Genomic DNA, 14,080 nt, shown 5'->3' with positions numbered 1-14,080 from the left:
GGTTTGAGTAAAACCCCTGAAAAAGTTCCAACTCCGGAACTGTTACAATGACCCTTTGTGAGAGCATATCCTGTACCACCCGGAGAAGGCCCTGGAGCCGATCCGGGGACAGTTGCAAGCTGGAAGGAAAGAATCTTGCCAGGGGCAAGGACTGAAACTCGATCTTGTAACTGGACCGGATCAATTTGTGGACCCATTTGTCTTGAATGAAAGAGGTCCATGGGCCGGGAAAGAAATGAAGACATCCCCACACCCCATGTACAGGTGAGGGCATCCTTTCAGGCCAGAGGAGGACTTGTCTGCGGGGCCAGCAGAACCCGTTTTTGACTTACAAACCTAGGGTCTCTTGGAACCTCCCGAGAAGGCATCTTAATGCATATAATGGATTAAGGTGAAAAACCTTAAGGCTTTAGAAACACTAACTGCAGAACCCAAGTTAGTCCTAAAACAAATCCCCGTGTCATCCCCTGGATCACAGACTGTATACAAATCCTTAAACTTTTATGCCGAAATGAAGCCCCATCACCTCCAGATTCTAAGCCCTATCCTGTTCTTCAACTTTTAAATGCCATAACTTCAGCAGACAGTTAAGGCTTTGGCATTTAAATGGCCCACACACTCAAAGATAAGAAAAGTCAAAGCCTTTATTGGCTCAGAAACCAAAAGGTTCAGCAGGGTTTGAACACTAACTTCTAAACAGTTAACTCAGGCACTTTTTGGGCTAATTTAGGCTCCCTTTAAGATCTGTATTAATAAAAAAGGCAAGAAACCAAATGCATCTGAAAGAGTTGAGTTGTAGAAACAGAACAAATATATTACTTTTGTTAGAAGTGTCCGTTAACGGATTCAAATTTACTTTTTTTTTTTCTCTCTCTTAGGTATGTTGGGGGTTAATTTTTTTTGTAAATGTAGAATCACTCAAATCTTTATTGTAGACTCTTAGGCCCCTTTCACACTGTAGAGTCCGTCGGGGGACTCAGTTTTTCTCAGCAGGGGATCGATCCGCCGATCCCCCCCCCCCCCCCCCACTGAGCAGGCAGATGGTAGCTCTGTCTCCGCGCTGTGTGCGGAGACAGAGCTGTCAGGTCCCCGTTGTTCTCTATGGGGGAATCGGATGAGAATGGACCGTCTGTTCGTTCTCAATCGAACCCATCCGATCCACTAGACGGATGGAAAATAGGGTTTCCATCCGTCCAGATTTGACGGATCGGATGTCAGCGGACATGTCTCCGCTGACATCCGATGCCCCATAGAGATGCATAGGCCATCTGTTCAGATCCGCCTGAAAAACAGACAGGCAAATCTGAATGGTCCGCTAGTGTGAAAGGGGCCTTATTGTAGACTTACAAAACTTATGCAAAAAAAGATTTAAAAAAAAAAAAAAAAAAACACAGGAAGGAGGTAGACAAAATACGAAAACATGATACTTTAGGGTATTACACCAAGCATCTGTGCTGTACATATGCAGAGATGCCCGTTGCAATAACTAGGAAACGATTATGCTTTAGTTTATTAATCATATATGAACAGATCACAACTCATAAAACAGTTTTAAAGAATGCTTGCAAAGGAACCACACAATTCTTCACCATGTGAACGTGTTTTATTGGATGACCTGCCTGCCAGTTTTGCTAGAAATGTGCTGCTATAAAATAGCAGTGACTACACTGAATAATTTATAAGAGCAACTCACCTGCATGTCTGAGTTTTTCATACCTTAAATGACGGTTGATACTGTAGACTGTACCACTACAAATCGAGACTCCTCAAAAACCAAGAACAGCTTATATTGCTTAGTGTGGATTAAGCAACTAAACTTTCACCTAAACCTGTAATCCAAGTTGCTAAAATCTGGAATAGTATGATCCTTGGTTTACAAATACTTGCCATTTACAAATAGCTGTGTGTTGCAATTTAGAGGTAGTAGGTTATAAATAAAATATAGGAACATAGGAATATTAACTTAGGGACTGTAGAATGCACCATATACACATTTTAAAAAAGAAAGAAAGGTGTAAAAGACCTTAAAAATTCAAGATATGGTACCAATGTACACAGGAGACAAGTCCATTTGTGTCACGGGAATTTCCCGCTAGTGTAATATCCATATTGGCAGTGTTTTTGACACCGCCCTGTAAAATAGTGACACATAAGGCAATGGTATGTCTCACAGTGAAATAGCTTCTGATGGATCATTTTAGAAAGTAATAGTGTCTGGACACAATAACATCAATTTAGTAAGTAGAATGCATGCAGTATACCTGCGTACAGTCATTTATTTATACGGTCAGAAATATGCACAATTTTGTCATACATGACCTCAAACATCTTTATCCACGAGGCTTTGAAAAAAGAAATGTACATTGCAAATACACTATATTACTAAAAGTATTGGGTCGCCTACCTTTACATGAACTTTAATGGCATCCCAGTCTTAGTCTGTAGGGTTTAATATTGAGTTGGCCCACCCTTTCCAGCTATAAACAGCTCCAACTCTTCTGGCAAGACTGTTTAAGAGTGTGTATGGGAATGTTTGACCATTCTTCCAGTGCATTTGTGAGGTCAGGCACTGATGTGGACGACAAGGCCTGGCTTGCAGTTTCCGCTCTAATTCATACCAAAGGTGTTCTATTGGGTTGAGGTCAGTACTCTGTGGAGGCCAGTAAAGTTCCTCTATCCCAAAATCCCTATATTTGTTTTATTTGTGATTTGTTTCAAAAGAAAGTGGAGTTACTCTTTAAGGTAAGGGCATTCCCATAGTGACCCTAGGCCCTCTATGGCGAAATATTTTAAAAATTAAGACGGTGCATTATACTATATACAGATACATTTACAGGCCTAATGGAACAATGTGTAAAGCTTTAGCTCATCCATCTGCATTGTGAATTTATTATTTTGTCATATTTGTATGTTCATGTGTTTATATGTACTGACTATATTTATACATATGTAAAAATAGTACACTGCCATTTAAAAATCGGGCAAGGTTGGATCTGCTACCAAATGAACATGACATGCATAACTGAGTAATCTGATGCTTTCCAATGCACACATCAAAGCAGATTTTATTTATGTACTTTTACATCTCTCAGCAGGTTAATGCACTCTAAAGGCAAGACCTTTACAACAACAAAGAATGGCATTAAACAAGTTAATTTTGCAAGATTCTGCTATAGACCTGCTCTTCAAGAAGTAGCAGTTCAGAGGAAGGGGCTACACAATTTCATTTTCTAGCCTACAAAGCCTAGCAGCAGGGTATTACAAGTTACCGTCAAATTTGTGCTATTTTTGCATAATATTAAATGTTCCACTTGCATATTTCACTGTTCAAAAGTGATTGCCCTGTGGTGTTTCACAATTGAACTAATTGTAACAAAGATTTGGCACTGGACATTTGTAATGTGCAACACAATCGGGTGCCAGAGAAAAAGCAATTGTCAACATGAATGCACATATTAAATTGTCTTTACTCTAAAAATTAAGCACTGGCAATATACTGGGCTTAGGAAAGATTTTGATTTTGGACAATTTTAAAATATACGTTCGGATACCACCAACTATTTTTATTCTTTTTAATAACACATAAAAAGCAGAATGTATTAAAGAACTGTCACCTCCACCCACAGCACACATTTAACATGCCCACCTTTTAGATGGTCCCATCAAGATCAAGCCATGTTCAGTAACTGAAATAAGTTTAATGCTGTGATTTCAGGATGCAGCCTAGGACACAGCATCATTGAGCACCTAAATGCAGTTCTTCCATCACATTATAAATGGTAATAATACGCTCGTTATGTCAAGGTCAGAGACGACTCCACCACGGCATGCAAGTGACTCCAACACCAATATCACCATTGAATAAAACAAAGCCATTAATGTCTAAACTGCTGGCAACAAAAGTGAGTACACCCCTAAGTGGAAATGTCCAAATTGGGCCCAAAGTGTCAATATTTTGTGTGGCCACCATTATTTTCCAGCACTGTCTTAACCCTCTTGGGCATGGAGTTCATCAGAGCTTCAGAGGTTGCCACTGGAGTCCTCTTCCACTCCTCCATGATGACATCACGGGGCTTGTGGATGTTAGAGACCTTGCGCTCCTCCACCTTCCATTTGAGGATGCCCCACAGATGCTCAATAGGGTTTATGTCTGGAGACATGCTTGGCCAGTCCATCACCTTTACCCTCAGCTTCCTTAGCAAGGCAGTGGTCTTCTTGGAGGTGTGTTTGGGGTCATTATGTTGGAATAATGCCCTGCAGCCCAGTCTCCAAAGGGAGGGGGATCATGCTCTGCTTCAGTAGGACACAGTACATGTTGTCATTCATGGTTCCCTCAATGAACTGTAGCTCCCCAGTGCCGACAGCACTCATGCAGCCCCAGACCATGACACTCCCACCACCATGCTTGACTGTAGGCAAGACACTCTTCTCTTTGCACTCCTCACCTGGCTGCCGCCACACACGCTTGACACCATCTGAACCAAATATGTTTAATCTTGATCTCATCGGACCACAGGACATGGTTCCAGTAATCCATATCCTTAGTCTGCTTGTCATCAGCAAACCATTTGTGGGCTTTCTTGTGCATTATCTTTAGAAGAGGCTTCCTTCTGGGATGGCAGCCATTAACCTGTCCTGTTAAATTGCTGTATAGTCTTGGCCACTGAGCTGCAGCTCAGTTTCAGGGTCTAGGCACTCTCCTTATAGTCTAGGCCATCTTTATGTAAAGCAACAATTATTTTTTTCAAATCCTCAGACTTTGCCATGAGGTGCCATGTTGAACTTCCAGTGACCAGTATGAGAGAGTAAAAGCAATAACACCAAATTTAACACACATGCTCCCCCTGAGACCTTGTAACACTAATGAGTCATATGACACTGGGGGGGGGGGGGAATGGCTAATTGGGCCCAATTTGGACATTTTCACTTAGGGGTGTACACACTTTTGTTGCCAGCAGTTTAGACATTAATGGCTGTGTGTTGTGTTCTTTTTTTAAGAACATTTTATTGAAGTTCAACTCTGTACAACAAAAAGACATGTGAACCAGTAACATAGATCATCTACACGGTTGCAACAGCCAAAGAAGATTGGTACATTACAATCTAAACGAATAGTGAGGAACTCCATGTGTAGCAACAGTAATAGAAAAAGAATGATATATACAAGTATATTAAATACCATTTTAACACATTTTACGGGGGGGGGGGGGAGCAAGAGATGGGGTCGGATGCTCAGAGAAGAAAGTAAGGGGAGCGGGCTGGCAGGGGAAGGGAGGAGAGAGGGAAGAGGAGAAAAGGTGAAGGGGAAGGCGAGATGGAGAGGGGGGGGGGGGGTCGAGAAGGGCAAAAGGTATATGCGGCGGGTGGAGAAACATACATTTGCAAATAGGGAATGTACTTCAATACGGCTTTGTGTGAGGCACCAGCTAATTGCAATGCCAACTACCTCTAGAGAAGATTGAGTCATATCGCAACTAACCATGCCGATATACTGCTATTATGTATACAAGGATATCTCTCATTGACACTTGGCTCCTGGAAAAGATAAGGGAGGTTTTTTGGAATGAAGCATCAACCGTTTTAATTGGTAGCGTTCAGAGTATCGGGAAGACCAAGAGATGAGGTCCTAGGTCACATCTGGAGGGGAGTAGCCGTCCCCGGTGGGGAAGTAAGTCCAAATTCTTGTCGAAGCGGGTGCGGCTATTGGAAGATCCTTGAGTTAGACCTGTTGTTTCCCGTTCCCGCAGGAGATGTAGATCGTTAATTAGTTCGGTTATCTTGGGTGGGGAGGTGTCCATCCAATGTTTGAGTATTAATCTGCGAGCTATCATTTGGCATGATATCAGCCAGGACGTGTGTGTGATTAAAAGTTTCCGGGACTGCTTTGGTAAGGCTAGTTTCAAATGAGATAGATTTCCAAACAACAAGAGTTAAATATCTTTCGGTAGGAGCAGTTCCGTGTGGTTGGCCACATATCGCAACACTTTATCCCAAAAAGAAGATATGATGGGGCAGAGCCAAAATTTGTGAAGCAAGGAGGGGTAACGTTCATTGCAAAGTGTGCAAAAGTGATGAGAGCTATCCAAAGACCACCGAATATGGGGGATGTGCGCACCATGCAGGATTTTAAACTGTTGCTCCCTCCAGAAATTATTCGTAATGTGTTTGCGGGTGGTTAGGTATCCCGATAAGATTTGGTGCTGAGCTGTGTCCGAGTGCAGCACCCTGTTCCAGGTTTTCGCTACCTGCTTGGCTAGTCCTTGTGAAAGTTCCATATGTAAAGGTTTGTACATGTGCGATATCCTGTGCTTGCCACTTTGTATCCAAGTGTCCAAAAGAGAAGACTGGAAACGGTGGTGGGGAGGAGTGACAGATGGAGTCCACAAAGCTAATGCATGGTCGGTAATATAGATAGTGACCGGTCGGGAGGTTATATTTGGCCGAAAAGCCAGCATAAGGGAGGGGTTTGCCATCCTGGACGTTGAACAACTGAACAAATTTAGTAACCCCCGCTTAAGCCATTCCCCATAAGCGGAGCACTGTTGGGCCTGTGGAAACATGGGATGATGGCAAATATCGGGAAAGGCGCTGAGGCACTCCCAGATGCTTACGCATCTCTCTCCATGCCATCACAGTGTCCCTTAGAAGCAGGTTATTACGCAGGGGCTGAGGGAGGTCCCCGGTTCCACAGTGCAACAGCGCTGCCAGGTCATAAGGAGCGGCCATTTGCGTTTCTAGGGTGTAATTAGTATACCTTGATTCACGGCTCAACCAATCCATACAAGCCCTCAATAGGCACATTAAATTGTAAACCCAAGTATTTGGAAGATATAGACCCCCCTCTTGTTTGGACAAGTGCAGTTTGGGTAGTGATATTCTGGAACGCTTCCCTTTCCAGATAAATAATGAGATCGCTTTATGTAGCCTTTGGACATCGGTGTGTTTGAGAAGGAGTGGGATTGTTTGGAGGGGATAGAGAAGTTTGGGGAAGGAGGCCATTTTGTACAAGTGACACCTGCCAAATGAAGGATAGAGACAGATTCACCCAAGTTCAATTCCGCTATCATTTTGTCGATGACCGGAGTAAAATTTAGACGGTATAGGGAAGACGGGAAGCGCCCTATTTTAATGCCAAGATATGTGATGTGATCAGTGTTGACAAGTAAGGGAGATGTGGGGGCCCAGTGAGGTGTATGTACCGTGTTTAACGGGAGAATCTCGCTCTTAGCAAAGTTAATGCGTAAGCCCGAGCACAAACGGTACACAGAAAAAATCTCCTGTATGATGGGTAAGTCATGTTCAGGGTCCGAAGTAAAAATAAGTACATCATCCGCGAACATTGCGGTCCGCAGCTCCTCTTGACCTGCATTGATGCCCCGTAGCTCAGGATGTGCCAGCATGCATCTCGACAGTGGCTCCAGGGCCAGATTGAACAGCAGTGGCGAAAGAGGGCAGCCCTGCCGGGTACCCTTATACAAATTGAACGACGGAGAGATATGTCCTGCTATCACAACCTGTGCCCCGGGGGAGGCATACATGGTTCTGATCAAGTGGAGGAAGAGACCAGAAAATCCAAAGTGCACTAGTACCTTGTCCAGCCACTGGATATCAACACTGTCGAAAGCCTTTTCAGCGTCTAGGGTGATTATGGCTGCCTGATTGTTAGGTTCGGATTTCGACAGTTCGAGCGCCGCTAGGACCTTCCTGATATTTGAGGTGGCTGATTGGCCTTTGGTGAAGCCCGATTGGGCCAGGTGTATAAGAGAAGGCAATATGGAAGCCAATCTGTCCGCCACAATTTTGGAGAGCACGTTCAGCAGCGATATGGGCCTGTACAAGCCGGGATCTTTAGGGTCCTTTCCTTTCTTATATATTAGCTTAATGTGGGCCTGGTAGCCCGTGGGCAGGTAGGGGTTGCCGGATATAATGTGATTGAACATTCGATGTAAGGTAGGAGCGATGTCTTCTAGTGCTAGTTTGTAAAATTCTGGAGTGTAGCCATCTGGACCGGGGGATTTCCCGGGTGCCAGGTTTTGGATAGATGATCGTATTTCTTCTAGAGAAATGGGGGCGTTAAGGAGTGTCAGTTGGTCACGGGAAATTTTCGGCAGGTCGACTGATGATAGCCATTGAGCAGTCGTGACATCATCACAGGGCTCAAGGCTATAAAGGGGCGAGTCCACAATTGGCCATCAGTGTCTAAGGGCAGTTACGTGTGTAGGTAGGAAGGGACCTCGACATAAAGAGGCCATCAGTTTCCCTGGCTTATTTCCAAAGGTGTGGTACCTCCAGTCTGAATGCGACTTGTATAGGCGCTCCCTGGCCTCAGCCCACTCGTCAAAGGTCGCTTTCGCCGTGCGCCACAAGTCTCTATTAAGAGGGGAGTTGTGCTGTTTCATATTGGCCTGTACCATCCTCAAAGAGGTGCTGGCCGCCATAAAAGCTTTGGCAATATTCTTTTTATAGGCCGAAGCATAAGAAATGATGCAACCTCGAAGAACTGCCTTTCCAGTCTCCCATAACAGAGTGGGGGAGATGGAGGGGGAGGCATTGGTTGCCATAAAGTCGGCCCATGTTTCCTTGACGAGTGAGGCGATCCCAGGGTCCTTAGCTAGGTAAGAGGGAAACCTCCAGTGTTTGAAGGAAGGGGCATTGGCGTAGATAGAGATATCAATGGATATCGGGGCATGATCAGAGATGGCTATATCGTGAATTTTGGGAGAGCTGGTATGAGAAAGAAGTTTATCATTGGAAAAGATATGTGTTGTGTTCTTTTGAGGGGACAGCAAATTTACACTGTTATACAAGCTGTACACTCACTACTTTACATTGTAGCAAAGTGTAATTTCTTCAGTGTTGTCACATGAAAAAATATAATAAAACATTTACAAAAATATAAAGGGGTGTACTCACTTTTGTGAGATACTGTATATGTCACCATTTACCTCTGTTATGGTTAAAGCGTAACTCCACTTTTTTTAACCATTTAAGCCCCGGAGGATTTGGCTGCTAAAAGACCAGGGGGTATTTTGCGATTTGGCACTGCGTGACTTTAACGGACAATTGCGCGGTCGTGCGACACTGTACCTAAACGAATTTGACGTCCTTTTTTTCCCACAAACAGAGCTTTCTTTTGGTGGTATTTGATCACCTGTGCGATTTTTTGATCACGCGCTATAAACAAAAAAAGAGCGACAATTTTGCAAAAATAACAATATTTTTCACATTTTTTTATATGAAATTCCCCAAACAAAAAAAAATAAAAATCAAAATGTTTTAACATTTTCGGCCAATTTGTTTTCTGCTACATATGTTTGGTAAAAAAAAAAAAAAAAAAAAAAAACGCAAAAAGCGTATTTTGATTGGTTTGCGCAAAAGTTATTGCGTTTACTAACAAAGGGAAAGATTTTTGTAATTTTTGTTGTTTTTTAAATGCGTAATGGCGGCGATCTGCGATTTTTTTTGCGGTACTGCGACATTGGGGCGGACAGATCGGACCCTTGACTGACATTTTTGACACTTTTGGGGTTACCAGTGACATTTCTACAGTAATCAGTGCTATATATATGCACTGTTACTGTAAAAATACACTGGCAGTGAAGGGGTTAACTTTATTAGAGAGGGAGGGGTGGTGTGTGTCCCTAGGGGCGTGATTCTAACTGTGATTGGCTGTCTGTTGAGCTGTAGTTACACTGATCAACGGTTCTACATAGTAGAACCGTATGATCAGTGTTTCTACACAGGGAGAACTGACAGGCAGCTTGTTTACACAAGCTGCCTGCCTTTCTCCCTCTCCCCCGCGAATCGCCGAGTGACCGGCGGACATCGGGTCCGCCGGTCACACGCGCAGGGGGGGGGTCCATGACCGCACGGGAGCGCACTCGCTCCCGAGAGCCTCACAGGCTAGTGACGTTAATTTACGTCCCTTTGCCTGTGAGGGGCTGACTGTCGCAGTAAATCTACTGACGGCAGTCGGCAAGTGGTTAAGAAAAAAAAAAACATTCCCCTCTGGGTGATCTATGTAAACTGCAAGGATTCTAAGAAATTTTGTTGCAGATTCCTACCTTTTGGTATTCTGAAGAATTCACAGTTTGTTCCTCTGTGCTTCAGTGCTGAGTGGGTTTAATGGAAGTGGCTTCAAAATTATCATTTAGCAGTGGCACCTGCAGGGCACTAATAAGAAAAGCTGCTGGGTCTGCATCCCGTTAAACGTGGTCATAATGGGAGTATCTCTCCAAAAATTACATTTTTGTTCTAGGGGATGCCAGAAATCTGACTTGTATCTTAGTGCAGACTTTTGGGAAAATCGGTGAGTCAATCGGTGAACAAGCGGGAAAAATGGATTTTTGTAAAATCTTACCGTAAAATCCTTTTCTCTTAAGCTCATTGACAGAAGTAGTCCTCCTTGATTAATATCAACTCGGGTTATACTGCCCTCTACAGGAGTAGGACTAGACAGGAAAGAAAACGTTCTGGCCACACCCTAGGGGCAGTCCCAGAGGGTATATCCTCTCACTTCCTGCTACAGCAAATCAGTTATGTCACAAAGCAGTGTTTAGAGAATTTAACCCAACCCAACTCAAAAACAGAGGGGCGGGTACTACGTCTGTCAATGAGCTTAAGAGAAAAGCATTTTTCTCTGTCGCTCATTGACAGACGTAGTCCTCCTTGATTAATATCAACTCGGGACGTCCCAAAGCAGTGCCACAAATGAGGGGTGGGAAAATGGAAATCAAAATCCAATCTAGAAGGCCCAACTGCTGCCAACTAGAAGTTTTAAAGGCTCATCAATCACACGATGAGACTCAACTGAAATTCCAACGAAAAAAAAAAAAAAAAACCCTCGAGGTAAACCACCGGTCTCCTCAAATTGCGGCCTGCAAAACCTTGCGGCCAAATGAGGCATCCGCCGATGCCATCACATCTTTTCAACTTTATAAAATTTTGTAAAGGTATGAACCGACGACCGGGTAGCCGCCTTGCACACCTGGACCACTGACGCCTGATGGCGGTAGGCCCAGGAAGTAATGAGCGCTCGAGTGGAGTGCGCCTTAACAGGGAACGGAGGATTCCGACCCTTAATAGAATAAGCCTGTACCACCGTCTGTCTAATCCATTTGGAGATAGTCGCGGCAGATGCAGGCAACCCCTTTCTGGGGCCATCAGTGATCACAAAAAGTGAATCCGTCTTACGGAACGATTCCGTAGTCTTCAGGTATACCCTGATTGCCCGAACCACATCCAAGGAATGCAACGCATATTCCTGAGGATGATTGGGCTTAGGACACAAGGAAGGTAGCACAATATCTTCATTCAGATGAAAATCTGAAACCACCTTAGGAAGAAAGGATGGCTTCGGATGAAGAACTACCTTATCCCTATGAACCACTAGATATGGGGAATGGCATGATAATGCAGCCAGTTCTGACACCCTGCGTGCAGAAGTGATAGCCACCAAGAAGGCCACCTTATGGGATAATGTAAGCAAGGGAATCTCCCTGATATTTTCAAAGGGAGGTTTCTGAAGAACCGACAAACACCAAATTAAGATCCCAGAGCGGTAAGGGCGCGCGCACTGGCGGAGCCAAGTGCCGCAGGCCCTGGACACCAAGGAATGAGTAGCCCAAGGCTTCTGAAAGAAGATTGCTAATGCTGAAACCTGACCCTTGATAGTGCTCAAGGATAGTTTCTGCTCAACCCCCTTTTGCAGAAAAGCCAAGATTCGGGTCACCGAATAGGTACGTGGGGGAAATTCCAAAGATTCACACCATGCGATATAAGTCTTCCATGTGCGATAATAGACTTTGCTGGAAGTCGCTTTTCTTGCTTTAATTAGAGTAGGAATAACTGAAGCTGACAACCCTCTGTCCTTCAGTACCTGGGTCTCAATAGCCAGGCCATTAAAACCAGCGACTGTAAAGCACGATGGAAGATCGGTCCTTGAGACCGCAGATCCTCCCTGAGAGGAAGTCTCCAAGGAGCGTCCGCGACTAGCCTGTCCAAGTCGGCGTACCCGGCTTGACGAGGCCAGCTCGGAATTTCCAGAATAACTGGAGTTCCCTCCACCTCTATCCTGCGGAGAAATCTCAGCAGCAATTTGAGAGGGGAGAAGACATACAGTAGCTGATACTGCCTTTACAGGCCGTTCAGCGCATCTGCTGCGTCCGCTAGAGGATCGCGGGTGCGAGCCCTGTTGAGCCAACCTACCAACAGATCCATATCCGGGGTGCCCCAATGAAGGGACAGCTGGTGAAATACCTCTGGATGAAGAGACTACTCCTCTTGATCCAGAATCTGACGGCTGAAATAATCTGCCTGTCCACCCCCGTGATAAATATCGCGGAGAGAACTGGAACAACTGTTCTCCCAATAAGAATGTTGGCCACTTCTATGGCCGCCAGGGTACTCTTGGTGCCCCTTGGTGATCGACCCAAGTCATGACCGTGGCATAGTCCGATTGGATCCGAACCGGGCTGCCCTGGAGCTGCTCAGTCCAGTAAATCAGACAAAGTCTGATCGCTCTCAGTTCCAACACATTTATCGGTAACCTGGAATTTATCAGAAGAAATGACTTCCCCTGGCTGAGCATCGGAGACCGAAGCCACCAGACCAGAGCCTCCCTGGTCCGCTCACTCAATCGGATCCGATTGTCCAGGGAATCGGGATTCCGATTCCATATGAGAAGAATCTCCTCTTTGGAGAATTCGGGTATGAGACTGGGCAAACGGTACTGCCTCTAAGGAGGCGACCATCAATCCCAGCCAGTTGACGGACAGCAACATCCGAATCATTGGCTGAATCTTCTGGAGTTTCTCCGCATGGAGAAACACTCTTGCCAAGGATGTATCCAAAATTAGGCCCAGATAGTTCAGTCTCCAGGTGGGAACCAGGGATGATCTTTGGGAAAAGCAACGAAAACGCTGATGTTCTGCGAAGATGGGGATATAAGGATAGGCATCCTAAATGTCTATGGACGCCAGGAAATCCCCCTGATGCAGAGAGGCCACCACTGTATGGATGGACTCCATCTCTTCCAAGACCAGAATTGGACGCACCTAGCCCTTTTTCCTGGGCATTGTGAACAAGTTCGACTAGAACTCCTCCAAGGAATGGGAACTACCACTGCTTGTTGTATCAAGCTGTCCCCGCAAAGCTTTTAAGCGACCCGGGGATGTCGACTATTGGAAGGGAAGAATCGCACCGGTGGAAGTGATCAAAACTCGATCTTGTATCCCGACCATATGACCTTGCAAACCCCTTTATCCGGGATTCTGGAAAGCCCTGGATCCGGAAACCGGTGAAGACGTCCCCCCACCCTAGAGATGGGTGGGGCCCATTCTGTCAATCCAACGGGATAACAGTGGCTTTATTTAGTCTGGAAATCGGTGAGTCCACTATTGGTGGTACCGTCCATTTTTGTAATGAGGGATTCCTCAAAATTATAGCGCCTAGCCATGCGTTTGAAAATAGCAGGGCTCATTTACGGACGACCCTATTTGGGCAAGGGAAACCCTTCACCATTTTGGTAGGCTTGCTAGTACCAAAAAAGGAATACGAGTCTCAGCTACCTCTGCCGGTGTAACCTCAAGATTTAAGGTTTCCCGGACAGACACAACTAGTGCTTCCACCAACGCTTCTTGTGCTATGGCGGAGGCAGAAGCGTCCTCCTTACTGTCTGAGGAGACCGTACCTAAGACAACAACCCCAGAAAAGGGACTGCAATGACCAGCTCAGAATCCGTATCTGAGGTATCAGATGACATAGGGGTAGGCGGGGGTTGCTCTTCTTGACCCCCGTCCCTGACAGGCTACCTCCACCCGGGATACCAAAGACTCCAAAACTGCTGATAATGCATCATGACAAGTGGGGTACTGGAGGGTCCTGCGGCCAGCCTGAGGGGATCAGGTGGGGATACATGTGTGGCAGGGTTCATGAAACAAGACACTTGCCAGCAAACACAAAAAAATTAATTGCAAGAAAAAAATCTTTTTTTTTTTTTTAACTTAGTCCCCCAGCGCAGTAGCGCCCCTCAGTCTACCTGCTTGGACCCCTCAGAAAGAGAGAGAGACCCCAAGGCTCA

The 14,080-nt window shown here is 45.1% G+C and overlaps 1 protein-coding gene across 2 annotated transcripts in view; it reads right to left on the bottom strand.

Moving 5' to 3' along the window:
• Positions 1 to 14,080, bottom strand: part of SMAP1 (small ArfGAP 1) — a 592,387-nt gene that overhangs the window by 234,815 nt on the left and 343,492 nt on the right. The gene's annotated exons all lie outside the window — the stretch shown is intronic.

The sequence above is a fragment of the Pelophylax lessonae genome (genome assembly GCF_965119305.1).
Source record: "Pelophylax lessonae genome assembly, chromosome: 3".
Taxonomy (NCBI): domain Eukaryota; kingdom Metazoa; phylum Chordata; class Amphibia; order Anura; family Ranidae; genus Pelophylax; species Pelophylax lessonae.
This window is presented reverse-complemented; position numbering and strand designations above follow the sequence as displayed.